We start from the raw sequence: 13,709 nt of genomic DNA on the forward strand, positions 1-13,709 counted from the left end.
TATGAAATTCTTAGGTAAATGGATAGATCTGGAGAATATCATCCTGAGTGAGGTAACCCAATCACAAAGGATGTGTGTTTTGAATTAAAAGTCCTGTGCAACACAGAAAGCCACCATTCCGTGAATTTGAACTTGCTATACCACAAGTATAGCAAGTATATACTTGCTGCACCAAATGTCTGCTATGAAAAGTTGCTCATTGAAAATTAGTATGGGGGCAGTGGTGGTGCATGCCTTTAATCCCAGCACTTGGAGGCAGAGGCAGGCAGATTTTGAGTTCGAGGCCACCTTGGTCTACAGAGTGAGTTTCAGGACAGCCAGGGCTATCCAGAGAAACCCTGTCTTGAAAGACCAAAAAAAGAAAAAAAATTAGTAAAGTTTCTAATAATTGAGAATTATAAATTAACTATCTCAGTATTTTATTTACCTCAAATGAAGAACAGGAAATGACACAAGGTGTATGTCTATGTATGAATTTAATTACTCTTTGTTTATAATTTTGAAGTATAATACAACTTACATATAATATATAACTTATATAACATATTAACATATATAACATATATTATATATACATATAATATATAACTTACATTTTAAATTATACTATAAATAACCATTGTTTTAGTAACTCAAAATCTTTACATTTTCAGTGTTACAAAATAGAAAAAAGCGATAGAAACATTACTAAATGATATATTTTAGCTAATTAATGATACAATATTAGTTTTGAGAAAATATTTCTAAAACTTAAGTAGAATAAACATTCATGTTCATTTTAACCAACCACCTACAGTATATGTACAACAGTAATGAAACTTATTTCTGTTGTGCAGACATAGGACAGAGACACAATATTCTAACCATAATGTAGAGTGGATTTTTCTTTCTTTCTTTTTTTTTTTAAAGATTTATTTATTTTATGTGTATGAGTACACTATAGCTGTCTTTAGAGACACCAGAAGAGGGCATTAGATCACACTGTAGATGGTTTTGAGCCACCATGTGGTTGCTGGGAATTGAACTCAGGACCTTTGGAAGAGCAGTCAGTGCTCTTAACCACTGTAGAGTGGATTTTTCAGATCATATAAGAGTAATCTATTAAAGAATGTTACAAATTAACCAGAAGCCATTCCACGTAAGCCATCAAGTTGAAGAATTCATAACTGAAAATTTACAAATCTATTTCAATATAAGTTTCAAACTCTATATGAAGGTTCATAGAAGCATATTTGTAATAATATCAATTTTAGCTAATATTTAACATGTATCAGCCTCTGGGTATTGTTTCACTTAATGATCATAATGGTCCTCTCAATCACTGTTGTTGCATCTTTATTTTGAGACAGAAGAAAATGAGACTGTGAAAATTAAGTCATTGCTCAAGATCACAAACTTGAAAGAATACAAAATAGAAATTTGAAATTGAACTTGAATGCCATTTAAAAGTACTATATCCATTTGAAATGTAAATAAATAAAAATATCACACACACACACACACACACACACAACACAAAGAGTCAGCCTCAAGTTTGAGATCCTCCTACCTGGACTTCTTGTGTGTTGGGATTATAGGTGTTGCCTATGTCCATGTGGTACCAACCCTATTTCAATGCCAACTTCCCTTCTAAGTAAGCTTGGCCCACTGTGCAGTGTCTCAGCATCTGACTCAAATTGTTGGTTTCATTTTACATCTGTGTTTAATAAAGAAATACACATATGTTACTACAAGGATAAGGCTAAAAGTTGACTAACATTAGAAAAGAGTCTTCATTTTTAGTTATTAGGGGATCGTGCACTGACCTTGACATACATGAAATTTAAAGGACAGTAAATTTCCAAACATGATGATGAATGTCAATGTTATTTACTTTTTACAATGATTCATTATTAATTATATATGTAGAAATCTGTAAATTCAAATTGCCTGTTCCTAAAAGTAAATTTTTTATTCCTGTTCTGAAATGGATATAAAAAGAAATACTAAATACGTTTGGTTATCTCAAAATTAAGTTATTGACATCCAGACCAACTAACATGAAATTATGTTAGTTGCTTCCTTGCTGTGCCCAGGGCCCTTCTCTTCCTTAGTTTATGTTCAGATGATAAGGCGATGGTGTCTCTGCAGTAGATGATCGGGCGATGGTGTCTTTGTAGTAGTAGATGATAGGGTGATCGTGTCTCTGCAGTAGATGATAGGGCGATGGTGTCTCTGCAGTAGATGATAGGACGATGGTGTCTCTGCAGTAGAGGAGAAGATATCATGAGTTTTTCAGGTCCAAAAAGAACAATTCTATCATGGGGAATTCTAGAATCAACATCTCTGGTTTTAAAGCTTAAGAATGAAGAGCTTCATCAGTTTTCTTTAGCTCAACTGTCTTAACTGAGAAAATATATGAGGCCCACAGCCACTTCCCTAAATGACATGATTATGGTTCGAGTGATAAGCAGCTACTCAAACATAAAAACTGCCCTTCTCCTCCAGGAACATCTGTCCAATCTTGGGGAAAATATAATGTTTGAACATTACCAAGCCACTTTCTGAAAATCTCTTAGCTGTCCATTAGCTCTTAAATTCAAGTTTTAATTGTGTGCCCCTAAAAAAGTGAGAAAAAGATTAATTGCAAATTAATAATCTACTATATTTCTAGTTTTACTTATCTCTAGGGATATGAAACTGAACTCAACTGTCGCTTTTTGGATTAAGCTTGATTTTCTTTTCTTTTTTTTATCTGCTTCATAAGTTCAAAGGTTTAAAGCATATCTATTCTATTTATCATACTTATTTATATTTAAAAAAACATGGTTATAAATGCATGCAAATATAGGAATATCATGTCCACCGCTTTATTAGTATGTCATATGCAAAGTATCTAAAGGCTCAGATTGGACAATTTACTTGCCTTATCTGTATTTTCTATTGAGAAATTTCTGAAATACAGGTCTACGTGTGCCATGAAGCTTATGTTAAAATTTAAGTTCATTTTCTTTATCAAAATCTCACTGATGGAAGTACTATGCAATGACTATTTAATATTTTAAAAGACATGAATATGTTACAACATTATAATAATTTATATCAGTTGATAATATTATATAAAATATTCAAACATTAATTTATAACAGCATTGCAAATACAAAATTGTTCCTGATTTGCTGCTGCCATTAAAAACAATGACAAATAAAAAAAAGTACTATATCAAAATATAAGCTACCAAATTTCAATAAAACACAAAGTTCAAACCAGGCAATAGTGGCACACACCTTTAATCCCAGCACTTGGGAGGCAGAGGCAGATGAATTCTGAGTTTGAGGCCAGTCTGGTCTACAGAATGAATTCCAGGATAGCCAGGGCTATACAGAGAAACCCTGCCTCAAAAAACAAAAAAACAAAAACAAAACAAAACAAAACAAAACAAACAAACAAACAAAAAATCCCACAAAGATCAATTACAGTTAAAAGCTTTGTAATTTTGTTTTTTATTATTACTGAAAAACATACCTTTTTCTTACATAGTATATCCTGATATATTAGGGTATATCCATATATATATATATATGTATATATATATACATATATATATATATATGGTTTGGCTTTACTCCTCCTAGTTCCTCCAACCCCTCCTGCCATCCAAATCCACTCCCATTATGTGTATCCATAAATAGATATCTAAGAGATTAATATAATACTATGATATAAGATAAAAACTAACATATAAGAATTGCACACACACACAAAAATAAAAGAACAAAAAAAGGAAAAAAGTCTTAGAGAGCCATTTATTTGCACACTCAAGAATCCCACACAAATGCTAAAGGGGAAGCTACCATATCTATATGAAAGTAACCCACATCAAGCCTGCCCAAGTCCTGTGCATGACGTGAGTACATATGAGTTTTGAACATGTTGGTATAAAAGGGCTTGTTTTCTTAGTGTCCCCATCTCTTCTGACTCTTAAAGCTTTTCTGCCTTCTCTTCTGGAGGTTTTCCTGAGCTCTGAGGGTAGGGATGTAATTGAGACATCATGTTTAGGGCTGAGTGTTCCTGGTCTCTCCTGGTCTGGCTGATGAATCTGGGGATTTGTTCCCAATTGCTTTTGGAGGAAGTCTCTCTGATGATAGCTGAGTGCAGATCTATGAGTGTATCCTAATATCATTAGGACTCATTTTATTTCTCCTATTTTTTTAAAGAGTAATATTTAGTTTTGCCCCTAGTTCTCTAGACTATCTAGTCTCAGGTTCTCAGTCACTAATGCAGGGTTGGTGAGGGATTCCATTTTATGAGCAGGCCTTTAGTCAAATCAAATGTTAGTTGGTTGGTCCCCTAAGCCTTGTGCCACAATTAATGTAAAATATCTTGCAAAAGGGGCACCCTTGTAGATCAAAGAGTTTGTTGCTAGTTTGGTGTTTGCATATCTCTTTTGGTATTGTGCAGAGTAACTTTCTGTACCAAGAACACTAAAACACTGGGTTGAAGGCTTTATGAAGGCACCCACTCGAATTTTTCTTGTTCAGCAACTTGTGTAGGTATTTTTTTCAGTAATGGGCCCTTGTTGTCATTTTATAGAAAGCAACCTATTATCTTGGCAACAGCCTGGGTGGTTTAAATATTCCCATGAGACCGCATTGGCCAGCAACCCAATTAGATATAACCCCTTACTGGAACTCGAAGCTTCAATTGGTGATAAGAGGTATGAGGACAAACAAACATCTGAAGGAACCACAGTAATTGAAACTTTGTGATTTTAAGTAGCTTTCAGAAAAGTCTGTAAAACGTCACTAAGACAATGGATGCTTAAGTGTCACTTTGGTACACAGCAATAAAAAAGCTTGTGTGTATTCTTTGGTTGTATCATCCTAGAATCATCCTAGAAAGCACCTAGTCACTACAACCTCAGTCTTAACATGAGCAATTAAAGCCTTTATCACCACAATCCATCAAAAAAAGATAAAAAAAGTCTCGTTACCATTGAATTAGTAACATTCTGATCTTGAAGGATAAAATCTTAACATAAATTGGAGAAGTATATTAAATGTATGGCTATTTTACTTCATTAGTTAGAATAACCTATGTGCATTCATTCTTGCTATTACAAAATTAAAAGAAATATTGTTGATATTTCCCAACCATCTGGGAGTTGAGGTTTATAAATCATATGCAATATATATTTACATCTTGTAAATACTTTTAGAATACATATATTTCAGTGTTATGGGTTTAATTTATCTTACTTAAAAGGCTTAATCAATTACTAGTATAGTGTAGTCTTGTGTGGAACATAGGTTAGGCTGGTTTGGAATTTTTAAGCATTTAAAAAGCAAACTGAAATCATTGAACTTCTTAGTTCAATTTAAATAACATATGGAAATTTAATTATTCAAGGTTATAAATAATAAAGGCTATAAATCTGTTTAGTTTTAATTAACAGATAATTAAAAATTAAGAAACAATCAAACTTTTAGAAAACATAGGCTGGGGCTGGAGAGATGGCTCAGCCGTTAAAGGCTAGGCTCACAACCAAAAATATAAGAAAACATAGGCTGTATCCTACAGCACATAGGGGTTGGGAAGGACAACCTTAACAGGATGCATGTGCTTAGAAATTGAGGCCAATAGCTGACTAGCAGGATCTTATACAAGTAAAATGTTTCTGCAAAGAAAAACACTCAGTGGAGTGAAGAGGAACCTTGGAGAATGGGAGAGAATCTCAGTCAACTATGTATCTGATAAAGGGTTAATAACTAATATATATTATTAGATATATATACCAAAGCATCAAAAACATTGATCCATAAAAATGGGATATAATCAGAGAATTCTAAAGAGAAGAAATAAAAATGGCTAAGAAATATCACAAAGCATATATGGTTATTCATAATTAAATATAAACCACATTCTTTGTAACTGAGAAAGTCCTCCAGAGAACTGGCCCTTTATTTCCTGATGAAAAATTTAAAAGTAAATGATAAAATAGAATTTCCCTATGACAGTGAAACAACATCTCTACTAGATATCAACTCAATACAAATAGACAGCTAGGTACTTAGAATATCTTGCCTCTTTTGGGGTCTGTAAGATCCCAAGCTTTCTAAGGCTATTGAACATCCTCGTTGTTACACTCTCCTAGAACTTAATGGTAATATCCTATTTTCTAGGGTAGCAAAAAAACTGAGTTATAGAATATGAAGAAACCAAGATGGTAATGAATTAGAAGCTGCCTTTCTAGTGGCTGGCTTCCATAGTCCTGGAAAATGCTATACATGCTCTCTAGGAAGAAGTAACCATCAATTTTACCCATATATGAATGAACCCTGCAAGGTATAATAATGACCATCTACGTGTACAAAGCAGCATGAACATCAAGGCAACACCCAAACCCTTTTGCTGCTTGCACTTAAATCTAGCTCTATAAAATGAAGCCAATATTAAGCATCATTATCAGACCAAGAACTTTTGCCTATAAGTACCATGCACACTAGGAAAAATCCTACTGAAATCCTATGGTAAACAGACACAGTTTTAAAGAGACTCCTTATTGGCTTGCCATTATACCCATTGATTAACACATCTTTCAACCTTTATTGGAAAAGCTTCTGTTTACAGTAGATGGTCTTTAATACAGAGATTCGTATACAGAGATTTAATACAGAGATTCAAGACACACACACACACACACAAAAAAAAACCCAAAATACTGCAAAATGTTCTGTCCAAACTCAATCACATTTACTAATGCAATCTGTCTGCCCAATTCTCAAAGATCATTGCTGAGGGGCAACAGGAGTGCCAAAGCCTGAAGTGGTGGATGACTACAAGAAAAAGTACGTTCTACCTGATCCTGCTCCCTTGATATCCTCCCCCTCCTCTCTCCCTCCCAGGTCCCTCTCCATCTACCTCCCACAATCATCCTGTTCCCTCCTATATGCAGTACTAAAGCATCCACACTCAGGTACTGGATGGGAGAGAAGTATAGAGGGTGAGTCTTATTCACTATAAATATATACCTTCATATAGAACTCATTAAACTTCAACAGTCTGCAAATTTGAAAATAGTACTTTTAATTTTTAATTTTTTAATTTTGCTTACTATTCCTTAATTAATTATTGAAACTCATATATTTCATTTCTAAGGTTAGCTAATTTTTTTTCTTTCTTTCAATGAGAACATGTCAGTGTATCCATGATATCAACATGTCAAAAATCACTATGAATAGATTTTCATCTCATCTTATATATATCTAATGTACATAGAAAAAAGTGTTTAAGCTATTTACTAAAATTAATCTATAGCAATCTCTTCATCAAATAAAGATAAAAGAACTATAGATAATCTTTTCATGCTTTCTTTATGAAAATAAACCCCAAATAGAAGGTTAAAAATGTTGTTTTAAAAATAAGATACTGAGTTGCGCCACAGCTTCAGTAGCGACCTGCTATCCACAGCTCCTTGTCTGGGACAAGGTCCTTCCTGCCTCCATTTACACCCAAGAGATGCTGCTCTTCCCTCGCCTTCTGTGCACCTTTTCTGCCAGGGGAAAGCTGGTCTCCAGGGAGTGCTCTGACCCTCGGACTCAGGTGAGATCGCCATTTTCTCTCCAGTGATTATCTTTCCTTCTTTCTTTCTTTCTTTCTTTCTTTTTTTTTTTTGAAATTTATTTTTATTGGATATTTTCTTTATTTACATTTCAAATGATGTCCCCTTTCCCAGTTTTACCTCTGAAAAAAAAAACAAAAACTTTTCCTTCCCCTCTCCCCCTGCTCACCAACCCACACTATTCTGCTTTCTGGCCCAGGTATTCCCCTACACTAAGGCATAGAACCTTCACAGGACCAAGGGCCTGTCTTGTGGTGAATTTGTAAGGTGAAACCAGCCAAGAGACACAGGCCACAGAAGCTGCAGAGCACCTGGGACAGGGTCCTTCCTGCATCCATCTGTACACAAGAGGGACTGCTGATCTGCAGCCCTCTGTGCACAGGTCTTATCAGGAGAGAGCTGATTTCTCAGGAGTATTGACACAGGCTTACAGACTCAAAGGAGGAACAAGCTCTAGCCAGAGACAGCAAGAACATCTAACACAAGAGATTATCAGATATCAAAAGGCCAACAGAAACGAAGACTACTTGACATCATCAGAACCCAGTACTCCCACCACAGCAAGTCCTGGATACCCCAACACACAGGAAATTCAAGATTTCAGTCTAAAGTCATATCTCATGATGCTGATAGAGGAATTTAAGAAGGACATAAATACTCTCTTAAAGAAATACAGGGGAACACAGGTAAACAGATGCAATTCCCTTAAAGAGAAAACAAAAAATTCCTAAAAGAATTATAGGAAAACATAAGCATACAGGTGAAGGAATTGAACAAAACCATGCAGAATCTAAAAATGGAAGTAGAAACATTTAAGAAATCACAAAGAGAGACAACTCTGGAGATAGAAAATCCAGGAAAGAAGTCAGAAGTCATAGATGCAACCATCTCCAACAGAATACAAGATACAGAAGAGAAAATCTCAGGTGAAGAAGATACCATAGAAAACATAGAAACATAGATAACATAGAAAACAACAGTCAAAGAAAATGCAAATTGCAAAAAGCTCCTAGCTCAAAATATCCAGGAAATCCAGGACACAATGAGAAGACCAAACCTAAGGATAATAGGTATAGAAGAGAGTGAAGACTTCCAACTTAAAGGGCCATTAAATATCTTCAACAACATTGTAGAAGAAAATTTCCCTAACCTAAAGAAAGAGATGACCATGAATATACAAGAAGCCTAGAGAACTCCAAATAGTTTGTAGCACAAAAGAAATTCTTCTAGTCACAACACAATAATCAAAACACCAAATGCACAAAACGAAGAAAGAATATTAAAAGCAGTGAAGGAAAAAGGTCAAGTAACAAATAAAGGCAGACCTATCAGGATTACACCAGATTTCACACCAGAGACTATAATGTCATACAGACCCTAAGAGAACAAAAATGACGGCCCAGACTACTATACCCAGCAAAACTCTCACTTACCGTAGATGGAGAAACCGAGATATTCCATGACAAAACCAAATTTACACAACATCTTTCCAGAAATCCAGCCCTTAAAAGGATACTAAATGGAAAACTCCAATACAAGGAGGGAAACTACATCTTAGAAAAAGCAAAAATGTAATCTTCCAACAAAACTAAAAGAAGATAGCCACATGAACAGAATTCCAACTATAATCACAAAAATAACAGGAAGCAACACTTACTTTTCCTTAATACCTATTTATATCAATGGACTCAATTGTCCAATAAAAAGACATAGACTAACAGACTGGCTATGTAAACAGGATCCAACACTTTGTTGCATACAGGAAACCCACCTCAGTGACAAAGACAGACACTACTTCAAAGTAAAAGGCTGGAAAACAATTTTCCAAGCATATCATCCCAAGAAACAAGCTGGAGTAGCCATTCTAATATCAGATAAAATCAACTTTGAACCTAAAGTGGTCAAAAAACATAAGGAGGGACACTTCATACTCATCAAAAGTAAATCTGCCAAGATGAACTCTCTATGCTCCAAATGCAAGGGCATCTACATTCATAAAAGAAACTTTACTAAAGTTCCAATCACACATTGCACCTCACACAATAATAGGGGGAGACTTCAACACCCCACTCTCTGCAATGGACAGATCATAGAAACAGAAACTAAACAGAGACAGAGAAGTTACGAAGCAAATGGATTTAACAGATATCTATAGAACATTTTATCCTAAAATAAAACCATATACCTTCTTCTCAGCACCTCATGGTACCTTCTCCAAAACTGACCATATAATCAGTCACAAAACAGGCTTCAACAGATACAAGAAGATTGAAATAATTCCTTGCATCCTATCAGATCACCATGGACTAAGACTGTTCCTCAATAACAACATAAACAATAGAATGCCCACATATACATGGAAGCTTAACAACACTCTACTCAATGATAACTTGGTCAAGGAAGAAATAAAGAAAGAAATTGAAGACTTTTTAAAGTTTAATGAAAATGAAGCCATAACATACCCAAACTTATGGGACACAATGAAAGCAGTCCTAAAAGTAAAACTTATAGCTCTGAGTGCCTCAAAAAGAAAATAGAGAAAGCATACACTAGCCATTTGACAGCACATCTGAAAACTCTAGAACAAAAAGAAGCAAATTCACCCAAGAGTAGTAGATCAGAGTAAATGATCAAACTTGGGGCTGAAATCAATCAAGTGGAAACTAAAAGAACTATATAATCATCCAAACCAGGAGATGGTTCTTTGAGAAAATCACCAAAATAGATAAATCCTTAGCCAGATTAACTAGAGGGCACAGAGACAGTATCCTAATTAATGAACTCAGAAATGAAAAGGAAGACATAGCAACAGAAACTGAGGAAATCCAAAAAATCATAAGATCCATCTATAAAAGCCTATACTCAACAAAACAGGAAAAACTGGATGAAATGGACAATTTTCTGGACAGATATCAGGTACAAAAGATAAATCAAGATCAGGTAAACAATCAAAACAGTCCCATATCCCCTAAAGAAATAGAAAGAGTCATTAGTAGTCTCCCAACCAAAAGAAGGCTACGATCAAATGGGTTTAGTGCAGAGTTTTATCAGACCTTCAAAGAAGAACAAATACCAATACTCCTCAAACTATTCCACAAAATGGAAACAGTACTCTACCCAATTTGTTCTGTGGAGCCACAATGACTCTGATACCTAAACTAAACAAAGACCTAATGAAGAAAGAAAACTTCAGACCAACTTCCCTTATGAATATCGATGCAAAAATTCTCAATTAAATTCTTGCAAACCAAATCCTAGAACACATCAGAACAATCATCCATCATGATCAAGTAGGCTTCATCCCAGGGATGCAGGGATGATTTAATATACGGAAATCTATCAATGCAATCCACTATATAAACAAAATCAAAGAAACAAATCATATGATCATATCATTAGATGCTGAGAAAGCATTTGACAAAATCCAACATCCCTTCACAGATAAAGGTCTTGGAAAGATCAGAAATTCAAGGCCCATAACTAAACATAATAAAAGCAACATACAGCAAACCAGTAGCCAACATCAAACTAAATGGAGAGAAACTTAAAACAATCCCAATAAAATCAGGGACTAGGCAAGGCTGTCCACTCTCTCCCTACCTATTCAATATTGTACTTGAAGTCCTAGCCAGAGCAATTAAACAACAAAAGGAGATCAAAGGGATACAAATTGAAAAGGAAGAAGTCAAACTATCACTATTTGCAGATAATATGATAATATACTTAAGTGACCCCAAAATTTCCACCAGAGAACATCTAAACCTGATAAACAACTTCAGCAAAATAGCTGGATATAAAATTAACTCAAGCAAATCAGTGGCTTTCCTCTACACAAAGGATAAACAGGTTGAGAAAAAATTAGGGAAAAAATACCTTTCACAATAGTCACAAATAATATAAAATACCTTGGTGTGACTCTAACTACACAAGTGAAAAATGTGTATGGCAAAACTTCATGTCTCTGAAGAAGGAAATCAAAAATCTTAGAAGATGGAAAGATCTCCCATGCTCATGGATTGGCAGAATTAATATAGTAAAAATGGCCATCTTGCCAAAAGCAATCTATAGATTCAATGCAATCCCCATCAAAATTCCAACTCAATTCTTTACAGACTTGGAAAGAGCAACTTGCAAATTCATCTGGAATAACAAAAATCCTAAGAAAGCGAAAAATATTCTTAACAATCAAAACCTCTGGTAGAATCACTATTGCTGACTTTAAGCAGTACTACAGAGCAATTGTGATAACAAACTGCATGGTATTGATACAGTGACAGGTAGGTGGATCAATAGAATAGAACTGAGGACCCAGAAATGAACCCACATACCTATGGTCACTTGATCTTTGAGAAAGGAGCTAAAACCATCCAGTTGGACAGTATTTTCAACAAATGGTACTGTCTCAACTGGTGATTAGCATGTAGAAGAATGCAAATCGATCCATTCCTATCTCCTTGTACAAAGCTCAAGTCCAAGTGGATCAAGGACCTCCATATAAAACCAGATATACTGAAACTAATAGAAAAGAAAGTGGGGAAGAGCCTTGAGCACATGGGCACAGGGGAAAATTTCCTGAACAGAACACCAATAGCTTATGCTCTAAGATCAAAAACTGACAAATGGGACCTCATAAAATTGCAAAGCTTCTGTAAGGCAAAGAACACTGTCAATAGGACAAAATGGCAACGAACAGACTGGGAAAATGTCTTTACCAATCCTATATCCGATAGAGGGTTAATATCCAATATGTACAAAGAACTCAAGAAGTTTGACTCCAGAGAATCAAATATCCATATTAAAAAATGGGGTACAGAGCTAAACAACGAATTCTCAAGTGAGGAATACCGAATTGCTGAGAAGCACCTAAAGAAATGTTCAACATCCGTAGTCATCAGGGAAATGCAAATGAACACAACCCTGAGATTCCACCTCACACTAGTCAGAATGGCTAAGATCAAAAAGTCAGGTGAAAGATGCTGTGGCATAGCCTTATTTGCCTTGTTTTAGGGATATGCCACACCAAACCCTCCTTTACTTCTAGTAATGCAATTGTTAATGATCCAAACATGATCTGCTCACTTCAGTGGCAGGACACATGGACAGAGAAATCTGTTTAAAATGGTATTTCTGCTGAGAAATCTCATAAAAGTATGTGTGAGGGTAATCAATTGGACAAGAAAAGCAAGGAGCAAAAACAATCCCAAGACCAAACCTATTCACGGATTGATTGGCAATTGTTTGTACACAGCATTGATGTGAAATCTGTAATAAAAGACTTCAGAAAAAAAAAGAAAGTAGATGCTGACGAGGTTGTGGAGAAATAGGAACAGAACTCCTTCATTGCTGGTGGGATTGTAAGATGGTACAACCACTTTAGAAATCAGTTTGCCAGTTTCTCAGGAAATTAGACATTGTACTACCTGAGGACCCAGCTATACCACTCCTAGCATATTCCCAGAAGATGCTCCAACATGTAATAAGGACACATGCTCTACTATGTTCATAGCAGCCTTATTTATAATAGCCAGTAGCTGGAAACACACCAGATGTCCCTCAACACAGGAATGGATACAGAAAATATAGTACATTTACACAATGGAGTACTACTTAGCTATTAAAAACAATGGATTTGCAAAATTCTTAGGAAACTGTATGTATCTGGAGAATATCATCCTGAGTGTGGTAACCAAATCACCAAAGAACACACGTTATGCACTCACTGATAAGTGGATAGCCCAGAAGCTTGGAATACCCAAGATACAATTCACAAACCACAAGAAATTCAAGAAGAAGGAAGACCAAAGTGAGGATACATCAATCCTTCTTAGAAGGGAGAACAAAATACCCTTCTGAAGGAGTTGCAGAGACAAAAATATGGAGCAGAGACTGAAGGAAGGACAATAGAGAGACTGCCCCACCTTGAAATCCTTCTATATATAAAATCACTGAACCCAGGCACTGTAGTGGATGCCAGCAAGTGCTGGTTGACAGGAGCCTGGTATAGCTATCTCCTGAGAGGCTCTGATTGTGTCTGACTAATACAGAAGTGGAGGCTCACAGCCATCCATTGAACTGAGCACAGGGTCCCCAATGAAGGAGCTAGAGAAAG

The 13,709-nt window shown here is 35.5% G+C and overlaps 1 long non-coding RNA gene across 1 annotated transcript in view; it reads right to left on the reverse strand.

Moving 5' to 3' along the window:
• Positions 1 to 2,063: 2,063 nt before the first annotated feature.
• LOC116070415 overlaps positions 2,064 to 13,709 on the reverse strand; it is a 196,171-nt gene continuing 184,525 nt past the window's right edge. Inside the window, exon 3 of the long non-coding RNA XR_004110380.1 lies at positions 2,064 to 2,243. This is a non-coding gene — a long non-coding RNA (uncharacterized LOC116070415). The remainder of the gene's footprint in view (positions 2,244 to 13,709) is intronic.

This window comes from Mastomys coucha, unplaced genomic scaffold (assembly GCF_008632895.1).
Source record: "Mastomys coucha isolate ucsf_1 unplaced genomic scaffold, UCSF_Mcou_1 pScaffold1, whole genome shotgun sequence".
NCBI lineage: Eukaryota > Metazoa > Chordata > Mammalia > Rodentia > Muridae > Mastomys > Mastomys coucha.